Raw genomic sequence first — 14,167 nt, forward strand, 5'->3', positions numbered from 1 at the left:
ATACAGATAAGCAATAGGTATGCATAAAAAGGTTTAGGTTAGATCTGTTTGTAATAGCTAAAAATAAATAATTATAGGAAACAGAGGTAAAGGACGGGTTAAACAACTTTGGCACTTTTTTGCAGAGGAATACTATGTATCTGTTTTAAAAAAATTGAGAAGCTATTTCAGGATTTCAGGTTTTATCAGTCAAGTATCTGCCACCAATCATGCTAAGTCAGCAAAAAGTGAAAATTAAATCTTTATTCATTGAAAATGTATCTTTTGTCTTTTATACTTAAAGACAGTCTTTTTGGTTTGGTAATCTAGATGGGCTTCTACGTAATCTGTCTTTTGCTTTTCGTAAAATAAATCTCTCATAAAATAGTATGCCTTTAAAATACAAACTTGGGGCACCTGGGTGGCTCAGTCAGTTAAGCATCCGACTTCAGCTCAAGTCATGATCTCACGGTTTATGGGTTCAAGCCCTGCGTCGGGCTCTGTGCTGACAGCTTGGAGCCTGCTTCAGATTCTGTGTCTCCCTCTCTCTCTCTGACCCTTCCCTATTCATGCTCTGTTTCTCTCTGTCTCAGTAATAAACAAACATAAAAATTTTTTTTAAAAATAAATAAAAATAAAATACAAATTTGCTAAATTTTAGTGAAGGCCAAAATAAATTAACTCAAAATTTATCAAACTGAAGCATTGGAACATTTTCTATCTAGCTATCCCATGCTTGGTATTTATTTGGCCCTTAGGGTTTAATCAGCTCTAAGAAACTACATATTCATGAACATACCTTGAATGAACTACTAACAGAAATTATTATAAACTGTTCACAGTCTTGTAAATGTACTGTTGGTTCAATCATTTTATTATACTTAATTCACCATTGCTAATAAATCATCATCCTGGTCTTCTCCAGTTTTTTCATTAAAATGGAAAAGAAACACTGTTGATATAGTTCCCATGACTTTTAACTTATAATGGTTTCATATCAGCAGGTACCAAAGACATTATTTTATGAATTAAGGAATACATTATGACCCAAGTGCTTTTTAAAATTTGCTTGTTATTCTTATGTTCCTTGTATTTTATACTCTGCAAATACAAACAAGCATGAATATCACAAACACAGTCAATATTTTACCTTTTTGTATTATACCCAAATATTATCGGATTAGTAACTGCGTCATCAAGAGGAAAGGCATCTGGTATCACCCACTCTTTACCAATTGTAACATATTCCCCACCCCCACCCTGTCCTTTTCTCCATTTCACCTATCCTCTTAGAGAGGAAAGCTAGAGAAGAGAGTTTAGTGACACCCAAAGCTCTTCCTGGATGACAGACAAAAGAATAGCTAGAGCTCAGAAGAGGAGTCTTATATGGGTGACCAGACACATGTTGTAAATTAGCAGAGCAGTGAAAGATTTCCTACGTCCAAACCACCTGGCCTTGCCTGCTCTCTGTGCACAAGACGCCGTAAGCTGGGAATAAAATCTCCCATCCCATTATCAAAGAGAAAGCTTATTTTAGAAAAAACCTATGGAGAGGAAACATACACCTTAAACCTAAAGGTTTAAGCCCCCTCATCTGAGGGGGCTAGGAGTTGTTATCTTGAGGAAGAGAAAGGTATGGGAATATAAACTTTGTCTTCATCATTTGGTCCCCAATCTAGTAAGGGTCAACCAAAAAACATGTGGATGCGGACTTGGCTTAGGAGAAGAAGATTCTTGAGATGAGAAACCTACCTCGCAGAAAACCAAATTAAACTTTAAAGCATCTGGGTCTTAGCTGAGCTTGGAAGGACAGAAAGTACAAAGTCCTGAGGCCAAAAGGCTGAAGCTACTGGGCAGTTGAGTCTTAGTCATAGATGAATTTGCTTGGAAAATATTGTATAAATTATGCTTCTTCACCATGATGTCCCCAATTCTCTGCTCTCTTCCTTAACCTCCATTTCCAGGTAATAAAATTTAATGACATTCTAATAGGGACCCTATCATCATTTTTGGAAGCTATCTAAATATCACTTTATGCCAGAATATAAATGAGTAATAATCTTAGCATTTAGTGAGGGGAAAAAATCAAAATAGAGAGGATGATATTTAAGAACCAAATAGTGGTTTCAATTCCACTGTAAATATTTTTAACATTATTCCCCTTGCCTGGAATGATTCCCTCTTCTGCTGTCCGCTCCTCTTTTAAGTGCTCCTCCCCCCCCCCCCCCCCCCCCCCCCCGGCCCACCCTTGCTGGAACTGAGTTTCTCATCTCCTCCTCACTCCTTTACTGGCTCTCACCATAATGGGATTTTACAAGTCTGTCTCCCCACTTGACTACAAGGTCTGTTAGGGTGATGGCTGTGTTTTATAAAAACATATAAAACATTTTCTCCCAGCATCCAGAACATTTCTGGAACATAATAGTAAGTGTTGGTTGAATGATTCTTGCTATTATGTTGTTTTGCCTATTTTTTTCTTACTGTATTTTATGTAGATTTGGATTCCCTAATTAAAAAAATGCTTGATTAGGCTTCATAAACTTTAATTTTCTCACTAATTTGGTACTTTTCTCATCTTCAATGGCTAGTTAGAAATATGGCTACTTTAATTTTGCATGGTAGAGGAGAAAACAATGTTGTTCTCACCAAATCAGTAAAGAGCGTATGAGATTTGAAGGCAATTGGAACACTTACTTACTGAAGGGAGATTCTCAAACATATAGTTTGCAGTTGGATGACTATTTATTGAAGGTTCCATTTTGGAAGAAAAGGGGCTGGGTAAAACCTGGAATTAAAATACATCTGAGCATGTACAGAAGGTACAGAAAAAAAAATTGTGATCCACCTGGCAGAAAATCCCAATTACGTAAGTGATGGTACCAGGTGTCTTCTGCTCCCAACACTCTTCTCCCGCTACCCCTGCATCTCATGCCCAAATTGAGAGCTCAGTATGCGCATGATGGTGCCACCCCTAGGATCTCTGCTGGAGGTAGGACTTATTGGCTGTGAGTGTTCCTGAACACAGATTTCCTCTCTTTATGGACCAAAAATTCTGCCCCTGAAGATTTTCAGTGGTTCTCAGTGACAGATGGAAGTGAATTTGAGGGACATGAAAAAGTGTACAGCTCAACCTCAGAAAGGCAGTCCTCATACCAGCAAGAGTGGTGGTGAGAAGTCTGCTGTTGTGAAGGGAATTTCCATTTACAGGACTACAACAGCAAAGGATTCAGTCTTCATAAAAGTAGCCATATCCATAGCCATCTTCTGTTGCATTTCTCCAACACTCTTTATTCCCCCTTCCTTCTCCTCCCACCTGGGGATTCCAGATTACATGTTATTAGTAGTTAAATATGGCAATTCTACCACCACAACATTGGTATTTATGTAAAGAATTCACATGGCTACCTTTCTACCTGAGTGGGGAGTACAGACTGGTAATACTAAGACTAAAGATGATGACCTAACCCCTAGGAAAGCTATCCATTTGATAAATATTTACATAAGGTTATTTGCTTCATTCATTAATAATTGATTTTTCAAAATGATCCTGCCACGTTTGTTTCTATCTTCTTTTAACTTGCTGTCTCCTAGGGTCTAAAGATGATCAGGGTTGGTGATTTTTCACCTTCTGCCTCACTTGATTGAAGTAGTTCTTATGCATAATTTGCACTGCTACCTGCTTGATTGCTCTATTTACAACAAGTATACTGTTTTTGTGCTTATATTTAACCTGAGTCTTCAGGACGCTATGACTCTAGCTTCAGTTTGTGAAAAGTAACCTTCATTATTTGTGGAGAATTTATAACATGCATGATTTCACATGGGGAATGTTTTTTGCATCATGTTTTCCCTCCTGGTAACAAGATGGTGTCCTTGATTTCTTGCATATTGATAGACTAGTTTCTGGTACTTGTTCCTGTCTGTGTGTGTTTAAGTCTGTGAATGCTAGCCAATAATATGGTACAATTCAGAAAACTGCAATCACATAGATATATAATTTCTTTCAAAATTCTGTTTTCTCCCCAAGGGCATCACAGTTGTTTTCACAAATCTAATAACACTAGGCCTTTAACAAGGTACAGTGAGAATTTTGAAAATATTTAGAGCATTTGCTTCCATGATGTGAAGCCTCCTCCCCCCTCCAAAAATGGTCTTAGACTATTCTTTAGTATAAACACACACACACACACACACACACACACACATACACATTTAGAATAAAATGCAGGTGCTTCTTTATTCAAACCAATATTCCTAGTATTAATACTTCAATTTTTCTATATCACCAGCTTTTGATTGTGAATTTTAACAATATTATTGACTTTTTAAATTAATTTTTTAATGTTTATTTATTCTTGAGAGAGAGAGAGAGAGAGAGAGAGAGAAAGCATGAGAAAGGGAGGGGCAGAGCGAGAGAGGGACACAGAATCCAAACCAGGCTCCAGGTCTGAGTTGTCAGTACAGAGCCCGATACAGGGCTTGAACCCATGAACCATGAGATCATGACCTGAGCTAAAGTCTGATGTTTAACCAACTGAGCCACCCAGGCGTCCCTATTGACTTTTTAAACTATAAAAGTTGTGCATCTCTCAATGGAAAACACATAGAATATACCAAAAAGTATAAGGGAAACAAAATTTACATCATTCAGAGCAATGGTTTTTTTTATATGTATGTGTGCATATTTGCAAATTTAGATATACTATGTAATTAAAATAATACTATATAGACAATTTTGCATTCTGTTTTTCTAAATCAACATTTCGTGGATTTTTAAAAATTTTTTTCATATTCTCTGTGGAAATGATTTTAAATCGTTTGCATATTATTATTACTATGAAAATAGCATCGCTTATTTAATAAATGTCCTATAGCTAGACATTTAGGTTGTTTTTCCAACTCTTGATATCAGAGAATATTGTATATTATTTTCGTACATACTTTGTTCTTTTTTAACATTTCTTCTTCATTAGAAATAGAATTCTGGGTGAAGGGACAAACAGCTATTTACATTATTTTCATAATTTTATTAAACTATTTACTAAAAAAATGGAAGTCAATTTTATGCCTTATAATTTTTAATGTACATTTGTATCTAGTTATTTAAAAAGGTAAGCTAGTAATTAGTTAGTTGTATTTATTTATATTGGAGTTTCTACTTAACGATTTTATTTTTCTGCATTGTTCTTACTCATTGGATTATAAGAACTCTTATTAAAGATTCCATTTTCACTTCTATTTTCCCAATTTAATTTTCATAATATATACATTTTACTTTGAGTATATTTGATACACAATGTTGTATTACTTTCAGGTGTACAACATAGTGATTCAACTTCTCTGTATGTTATACTGTGCTCACAAGTGTAGTGACCATCTGTCATCATATATCACTATTATAATACCACTGAATATAGTCTCTATGCTGTACCTTTTATTACTATGGCTTCTTCATTCTGTAACTGGAAACCTGAATCTCCCACATCCCTTCATCTATTTTTCCCATACCCTCACTTCCTTCTGAAAACCATCAGTTAGTTCTCCACAATTATGGGTCTGATTCTGCTTTCAGCTTTTGTTTGTCAGTTTGTTTGTTTTTTCTTAGCTTTTTTAGTTTACATATATGAGTGTAATCACATGTTTGTCTTTCTCAGGCTGACTTATTTTACTTAGCATAGTATGCTCTAAGTCCATCCATGTTGTGAATGGCAAGATCACATTCTTTTTTATGGTTGTGTAATATTCCATTGTAGATATACAAAACATCTTCCTTACCAATTTGCCTACCAGTGGACACTTAGATTGCTTCCAGATCTTGGCTACTATAAATAATGCTGCAATAAACATAAGTTACACATATCTTTTAAAATTAGTCAATGCTTCTTTTTAAATTAATTGCCTAGTTTACATGCTAGATGATGAGTAAACTAGATAGGTGAAGTACCTACTTTCACGGACTTCATACTTTATGCATCAAAAGCAGAAAATATACAAATAATAAAATAAATAAATTAAATTGATATAGAAATAAAAGTATGTAATGGGGCCAATAATACTTGAATTAAGTTGTCCAGGAACACAGTAAGATGCTCTCTCAAATCATCTTTATTCAGGTCCTGTACATTTTTTGTATATTTCTTCTTTGATATTTCTTAATTCTTATTTTTTTCTTAAAAAGTTTGTGAAACACAAAAGGGTTAATATCAAAATCAGTATTTTCCTCTGTAAGACTTCCTACGTAAGCCTTAAATGTGCATTTAGCAGTGACAAATTTCATCAAAATTCTGAAAAAGTGCAAGTTGTTTTCTGTTAGTTTATTGCAATTTATATTTGTTAAAAGTCTGTCAACAACTTGAAGTTCTAGCTTAATTTCAAGAGCAAAATGTAAAGACACAAATTATAAAACTACAACACAATATGCATCATGTGGTTTTGCTTCAGGAAAAGTCAGAATTGGGTGATATTTGGAATTAGTGAAGAAGTCTGAAGAGAATACTTAAGTGTTCTCACTGCATGATAATGTAGGTACAGTTCTGGAGGGAGGTCATCTAAGAAGATTCTCTCATCTTTTCTCATGATCAGCAGCTTTGAGCAGTAACAGCACACCATTAAGGAGTAAGGATAGGATAGAAGGCCCCCAAGGATGGCATCTGGGAGTAACAAAATAGGGGGAAATGGGTTCTGGGCTCTGAGGAACAAAGAAAAGGAAGAAAGTGCCTAAAGGAAGTAAATGGATATTCAGTTGACTTCTTTTTCCAACCCAACAAGGATATTCCCTCACATAGGGGATTCATTTAGAAAATGAACCTACAGAAGATTCTCCAGATCACTTTGCAGGACAAAAAATAGAAAGGGTGTTTGAAGATTTTCAGGTACACAAACAATACATTATATTTTTGATACCATATAAGGCCTTGATTAAGATCTAGAATCAATTAGAAGACAGAAGTAAGAGTATAATTAATCTTGGTGTCTAATTCAATTTTTATAATGATTAGTGCAATGTTAATAATTTTGTCACAAATGAAAAAAGTTTAGCTCATCTGAAGTTTCACTCTTCCACAGGTTATGTATCATGGAAAGAGAAAAGCAAGAATAGTATGAACTAAAGTAATAAGTCATAACTATTACGTACAGTTATGACAAAAAGAGCCCCAGGAGAGGTTGTCAGTAGAGAATTGGGGAAGACAATCTGAGCAAAATAATGTACTCCTCCATACCCAGGGACGAAGTCACTGTGATTCAAACACAGCAAAACCAGATGATGACAAAATCAGTCTTATCAATCACACGATAACTTGTTTTTCTGAGCGCAGAGAGAGGAATTCAAGTCACATGGCCTGATTGTTCTTCTCAACAGATTTACCACCTTCATGTGTGTTGTGCTCCCCTCTTATCATTCAGGAGGTAGGAGCAACAGGGAATGTTCCTCTCTTTCCAGAGTTTCAAAACCTGTTTTTATGGGCTTTTAAGTAAAGCATCTTTATTTTGGGAGATGATACTCATAGATAAAGACCTCAAAACAAACTTTAGCTAAAGAATTACCACTGACATATGACATCGCTTACTGAAATTTTCCTACAAGTTATCTTTAATAGCTTATTATGATTTTCTTTTACCATTTCAAAACAAAAATGTTGTGCTAAACTGCATTATGTTCATGTTTATATATGTATAGATACTAACTTCATATTTTATGATTTGGATCTTAAACAGCTTAAACCTATTGTCTTCGTGCAATGACAGAGATAGTAAGCATTTAATAAATAATAAATTAATCTATTCAGCATTTGACAATGATTATGATAATGACAATGACAACAATAGTGATTTCTATTCACAAATCTTCCAGTCATCAAACTAGGAGTGACTGGTACTATACTAAGTACAAGATGTTAGAATCCTCTAACAATCTGACTTGGAAAGCACCATAAATAAGACTTAGAGATTAGAAAAACTACAGAAGAGCTATGCTATTAATTATAGTGTTTAGAAAGCCCTCTGTCCTCAATCAGTATGTGATCTTTCCATCACAATTCTGTTTTTTAACCACAGAGTATTATGCATACCTTGGTGCTACTCATTGTTTTTGAGGCTCTCTGGGACCAACAGTTCACACCTTGTTTCCTGAGACATCAAAGATTTCAAAAACGATCACTGCAGATGCAGGCCCGGATACAGTTTTCTGTTCGTTGTGGGGAGACAATACTGGACCTATCTCCTCCTAGGAACCAGACAACTGGCATTTGGCATTAGGAAACCACAGAGTACTAGAACATAAGATTATGATGTTTTAAAATTTATTTTTAATGTTTTATAATTTTTTAAATGTTAGAATGCTTTTAAAGAGGTCACCTTAAGAAACTCCCTGAAATTTTCTGAATCTACAAAGCTGACAGTGAGGGCAAGGCTTTTCTACACAGTTTCATGAAGGATCTAGCAGATGCACCCGGTCAACTCACTTAGCCATATTCTCTGGAGCAGAGGCACCATGATTTGGGAGGAAGGGGGCACCTTTTTCTTGGCACTAAGGCATTGTCTGCACTCCTGGACACCTTCACTAAGACAGCTCCTTTCCAAATATAAAGGCAATGCATTAAGCTCATGGTGGGCTTGGCTGTGGGCATCTAGCATGAAGTAATTATAGCAAAACCTGCAGAAATGTAGGGAAGTCAGTAGAACATTCATAAATGGTATAGGCTTCAGAGTCCCCATGCTCCTGCTCTTGATTTAGTTTTCAGAGGAAAATTTAAAGGACAAAAATGTTTTAAAATACTTGGCATTTTTTTGCCCCATTGTTTTAAAACTGTTGTACTTAAGTACCCCTCAAAACATCCAGTTAAGTGCTAACCATCATAATGAATCAGAGTGTGCAAGTTTGAGGCAGCACAACCTCAAAGTAAGAGAAGTTTCGTCTGTAAGTAAAATGACATAGGACTTACTAACACCCCCTGGAAACCCTCAGGTAAAAAAGTTACAAAGCAGCCCAGCAAATCTCCAGGTTTATGGATGTTAATGAAAATAGTATACAAGTAATTTAAATAAGAGAACTGTTTGGGCTCCTATTACATATTTAAAGTGTTCTTGGAGAATATCTGCTTCAGAAATGACAGAGTAGATAGACAATATATATGAAAAGTGTTTTTCTGACATTAAGTAACAAGAAGGGAGGCAAAGGAGGTAAGCTCTACAACTTCACCTGCTTACTGTGTTGAAGCAATTGTCTGGCCACAGAGAAGAGAGGGTGAACCCAACAGAAACTAACAGTTTTGCTGAGTTGAGGAAGTTGAAAGTCAGGGAAGCCAAGGAAACTAGCACTTGGGAGGCAGAGTATCAGAGAGGGAAGAGTTGCAGAAAGGAAGAGAGTTCTGGAGATCTGAAGTAGAGATCCCTCCAACCTTTGGAAAATAATAATCAGTGCCTGTATGGAAGGAACTATTCGAGGCTAAAGAATCCTGAAAAGTAGTAGTCCCAAAACAAATAAGTGTACTAGCAATAGTTTAAGCTCTCACTATCAAAGGGAAAAGACTTTGTAGTATACAGAGCACTGAGAAGAGTCCCTAAAAAAGATATCACCTTAGGAGTGACATTGTATTAGTCCTAGAGTAAAGGACACTCTGGTCCCTCTTTAAAAAAGCTTAGCCTAGCCTTGAAAGGAGTAAACTGAGTCTATGTAATTAACCTGTATGCCAGACAAATTCAACCTTAGGTAAGGAGAATCCCACAGAAACCAGAAAACACACGTAAAATTCACAATGTCTGCAATCCAGTAAAAAGTCATCAAGAAAAGGAAAAACAGAACACAATGCAATCAATAGAAACAGACCCCATGTGACAGAAATGACATTAAAATAGCTGTTATAAATATACTGCATGTATTCAAGAAAGAGAAAAACATGAAAATTATATATAACAAAAATTAGATTCTATGAAGAAAAATACAGTATGTAATATGAAAAGGGTAGTAAATGGCATAGCAACAAATTAGATTAGATTAGCTCAGAAGAAAAGATCAGTGGAGTTGAAAATGTATTAATATAAACCATCTAAAATAACACCCACAGAGTAAATAAAAGACTGAAATAAGTAAACAGAACATCAGTGATCTGTGAAACAGCATCAAAAAATCTATTATTTTGGAGACCAGAAAGAAGAGAGACACAACAACAACAACAACAACAACAAAACATTTGCAGAAACAGCAGCCAAGCATTTTCTCTATGTCAGAGTAAATACAAATCCACAGAACAAAGCAGTTCAAGTACACACCCCAATAAAAGATAAGGTACACTGTAACTAAATTGACCAAACCAGATGATATGTTAGAAACATTGTTAAAACAGCCAGAGAACAAAGAGAATTTATGTACAGAGAAACAAAAATTAAAATTATAGCCCACTTATCGGCAACTTTGCAAGATTCAAAAAAAAAACAAACACAAAAAACAACTATAGCAGTGTGTTTAAGTATTGTAAAACACTAAACCCAAACAAAACACTTGCCACCATAAACTACTATACCCAGCACACATACCTTTTAAGATAAAAGCAAAATAAAAACTCTGCAAATGAGGAGCTGAGAGAATTTATTGCCACCAGACCAGTACTCCAAGAGCTGTTAAAGTTAGTTCTTCAGGCAGAAATAACATGATACTAGATGGAAATTTAGATCTCCTCACAAAAATGAATAGCCATATAAATGGCTAGTATTTCCATGAATGGAAAAGATCTATTTTCTTATTTTTAATCTTAAAAAATGCTTGACTGTTCAAAACAAAAACAAAAACAGTAAATTATGGAGGGAGGGTACTAACAACTTCCAGGGAGAGCTGGCTTGGTCTATGACTAAGCAATAAATAAACTAATACTTAGTTAAAAACACCCCAATGAAGCTTTATTTTTTAACTTTTTTTTAATGTTTGTTTATTTCTGAGAGAGAGAGAGAGAGAGAGAGCGAAGATCTGAAGTAAGCCCTGATCTGACAGCAGAGAGTCTGATGTGGGGCTTGAACTCATGAACCACAAGATCATCACCTGAGCCAATGTCAGATACTTAACTGAGCCACCCAGGTGCTCCAAAGAGTCCAGATGAGATATAGAGCAAATCTACATAAACCAAAACAGAACAGACCCAGAAAGGCCAACCATATTAAAGGGTGGACTTAATGTGACACTTTCCGGTGCACATTTACTACCTCCTCATTACCATATTAGGTTCACTGTGCAAGAAATGATACAAAGATAACATAATTTTGGTTCCAAAGTGTTTAATATTAATAATGGCATTAGTTTTTAAAAACTGAGTCATGATTTATAAAGTTTACAAAGATCTAGGTGTATGTTTCAGTCTTGATTACTGAGCCACATATTAAAAAGAGCTACCTCATTTTTCACAAAAATATATCAGAATTTTATACCAGGGTGCGAATGGGATATACCTTTAGAGTTAAGAGGTAAGATGTTCAGTGAGCATATTTTCTATTTCCAAAACTAACAAAGGAGGAAAAGAACCTTCAATGCATAGGGAGAAATTAAAATAAGCAGTTGGATAATTCAAACTGTGATTAACTGAGAGGCTTATATCCTTAGAAACATAAGAAACTGCATTAAACTCCTATAGATATCACCATGAACCTGTAATTACAATGGTGCATTTTTACTTTCTTTGGGGATCATCACAGCATGAATGAAACAAGGAGTAGAGTAGAAAATACAGTATTCATTACATTATTCAGAATGGCTACCCATACAGTAAACAAGCTGATGATCAGAAAGCTGTTCAGATAAGAACTTTTCCCATTTATAATTATGTGGTCTTAGAATATTATGAAAGTGCATTGACAGACTTAGGCATCAAGAGTATTTGGGAGAGCAAAAATCCTCTTAATAAAATTTAGACAAAAAGAAAAGAAAAGCAGAAAAACCTTATACCCAGGATTTTAGCCCTTGACTTTACATTTCTGTTTCATTATGAAAACAATCTTGGAGCTAATCATATCAAAATCTTCTAAGACTTCCTACCTTCAAAGGTATTTACATAAAATAATAACAATATAAAACACTAACACTGTATTCCAGGCCAAAACAATATGCAATTCTAATCTTCCTGGCTTTAAAAATAATTCTTAATAAAGGTCAGGCACATGGTTTTCAGTACACTTTCCACGGTACTACTTTAGAAAAAAAAAACAAATAGCAAAATAATGCCAGGCTTTGGGGAAATAACAAGAAATTTTATTTAAATATCAACTGGTATGATACAAACATAAAAATTTAGCTCAAATTCTCCCTAACAAATTTAATTACCTCTGTTAACCCCACTAACCTTCCCAGTGCAGATTAGAGTTATTTTTATTGTAAGTGAGATACAGAGAAGTTAAGCAGTTTTCCTAGAGAAACCCAAAAGCCATAAGCATAGTTATCAATTAATCAGTAGTTATGATCTCTGTGTATGTATCTTTAAGAATATATAGCCATATATACTAAACTGTATAAACATATGAGTATATATGAGTGTGTATATACAAATATATGTACATATATATATGTTATATATATAAACACACATATATACACATGTAGCCCAAGAAGAACTGCAATGTAATTAATCACAATTATTAAAATTGGGACGCCTGGAATAGAATGGCATCTCAACTAACTTTTTAATCAAACCCAGAAGAGAAAATGCATCATAAGTTATAGCAATATATGTGTGAAATCCCTAGCGCTGTAAACACAAATCCAAGATGTACAGATGCTGGACATGTGCTTGGAATACAGTATTGGATATTTGAACAGTGACTATAAAGTCAATAAACAAAAGCCAATTATATTTCTATATATTATTAGGAAATAAATGGAAAATGAAATTCAGGAAAAAATATATTTATAACAGAAGGAAAAACTTAAAAATTTTTGAGAATAATTTTAACCAAGGCTATCTAATATGCCTGCACTTAAAACAATGACACTTTGCTTATATTAATGAAGATTTGATAAAATGAAAAAGATCAAGTTTATATGTTAGAAGACTCAAGACTGTTAAATTGACAACTATTGCCAAAAGAAGCTATAGTTTCAGTGTAATCCCCAGTCATAATCACATATATTTTAAAAATAGAAATTTGCAAGCTATTTCTTTTTTAAATTTTGTTTTTAAGTTTTAATTTATTTATTCTTGAGAGAGAGATAGAGAGAGCAGGGGAGGGGCAGAGAGAAAAGGACAAAGAGAAAATCCCAAGCAGGGTCCACATTGTCAATGCAGAGCCCAATGAGAGGCTCAAACTCACAAACCGTGAGATCATGACCTGAGCTTGCAACCAAGAGTTGGGCACTTTAACTGACTGAACCACCCAGGCGTCTTGCAATATATTTCTAAAATATAAATGGAATTGCAAAAATTTTCTAATAGGCAAAACAATCTTGAAATGGAGACAAATAATAAATTGGAAGAGAAATATACCAGACTTTAAGGTTTAATATAAAGCTAAAGACAGTATGAGATTGACATACAGATAAGCAAATATTAAGAAATAGAGGGTCAATTCCTCTACTCAATAGGATATAGAGAGTATTTTCAACAAATTATGCTGGATATCAATTTTTTCAAAAAAAGAACTTTGACATTTACCTCACATCACACAGAAATATTAACTTAAGTGAATCATGCCCTAAAATGAAGGCTAAAGCTATAAAGCTTCTAGAAGAAAACAGTGGAAATACCTTTGCAGCATGCAAACAGACAAGCATTTCTTAGTTTACAAAAAAGAGTAAATTTAAAAGAAACAAAAAGTGAAAATAGATTTCATGAAAAACAAACCTTTTTTTTTTTAAATCAAGAAACTGCTAGGAAGCATACATTGGTAAATCACATCATAAGAAAACATTGCAAACCTTGGTTTGCAAGCATAATTTGTCTGGAAACATGCTTGTAATCCAAAGCATTTGTGTATCAAGACGAATTTCAAGAACCATGGGCTCAGTTATGATCACGCGACATTTGGCATCACATCATACTACTTGTACTGCAAGACAGCGCTCATTTATCAAGGTAAAATTTACTAGAAATATTTGGTCATCCTGTGGAACACTCATAGAACAAGTTACTCACAATCCAACATTTTACTGTATTTGCAAACATATGTAACAAAAGACTAGTATCCAAAATATATAAATTTCTAAAACTAAAAC

Source organism: Hyaena hyaena, unplaced genomic scaffold, assembly GCF_003009895.1.
Source record: "Hyaena hyaena isolate Hyena2069 unplaced genomic scaffold, ASM300989v1 scaffold_66, whole genome shotgun sequence".
Lineage (NCBI taxonomy): Eukaryota > Metazoa > Chordata > Mammalia > Carnivora > Hyaenidae > Hyaena > Hyaena hyaena.